The following is a 1,060-nucleotide window of genomic DNA, read 5'->3' on the forward strand; positions in this document are numbered from 1 at the left end:
GTTTTAGGGCCACAATCAAGAGTGCTATATCATGTAAATGAATTATATATGCTGAATATTAAGCTATTGGGGTTATCACATGTTTTGTAAGAGTGTAAGTGACTACAGTAGTCATTTTTTTCTGCATCTACATTTATTTTAGTTTATGAGAGGGAGGGAGGGGGGAAATTGGGGACATGGGAATGGGGTTTAGCTAAAATATAAATTAATGAAGCAAAAAGGGGCCCCACTGCACCAACTATCATATATCAGCTGTCTTAAATTATTCACTGTTTGTTCAAAGCCAAAGGTTATGTTCTTATTAGGGGTGCTTCTCTCAATACTTGTACATAAAATCAGATTCAAAGCTGTCCGAAGGCACCCTTTTAAAGCATTCCACCAGGCAGTATTCAGCTATTTAACCATAACTAGTTATTTAGGCAAAAACTGCTAGTTAGATCATTAACAAGCATTCTTTTTATATTTCTTCCAGTAAAATAAATTATTGATATCATTGCTGACTTTTATATTATGGGAGGGAAAAAAAAAAAACAATAATAAAAAGGTGATAAAAGCACTGTTTCTATTTTTTTCTTTTTTTTCCAAAAAAAAGAAAGTAATAAAAACTTAAATTCTTTGTACCAGTTAAAAAAAAATGTATAAAATTTACATCTGTGCAGTGGAGTTGTTAAGTTCTAGAAATACACAGCCTATGATGCTTTAGATTTAGCCTAGTAGACCAACTGTTAGAGACAGACGTATCATTTTTATGGAATTATATGATAATCATATTCAGATTTATATAAGCATTTTACAAGTATTGCAATCATTGAGTAGAGATAATCATGGTATTTTCATCAGCTTGGTACTTTTTGAAACATGACTGTGTCGTGTAAACAATCTGCAATTTTTCAAGGCATGACAACTTGCCCCTGTTTAATTTTCCAACCAAGGCCACTTTGCTAAATACTGGGCCCAAGACAACTTTTCAACTGGGACAAAAGAGGGACCTTCTTCTGACCGAGCACTGCGTGGAGAAGGCTGCTTGTCTGGGTCTCTGGCACGTGCGGCTGAGCAAATG

Source organism: Phasianus colchicus, chromosome 16, assembly GCF_987193195.1.
Source record: "Phasianus colchicus chromosome 16, bPhaCol1.hap1.1, whole genome shotgun sequence".
Lineage (NCBI taxonomy): Eukaryota > Metazoa > Chordata > Aves > Galliformes > Phasianidae > Phasianus > Phasianus colchicus.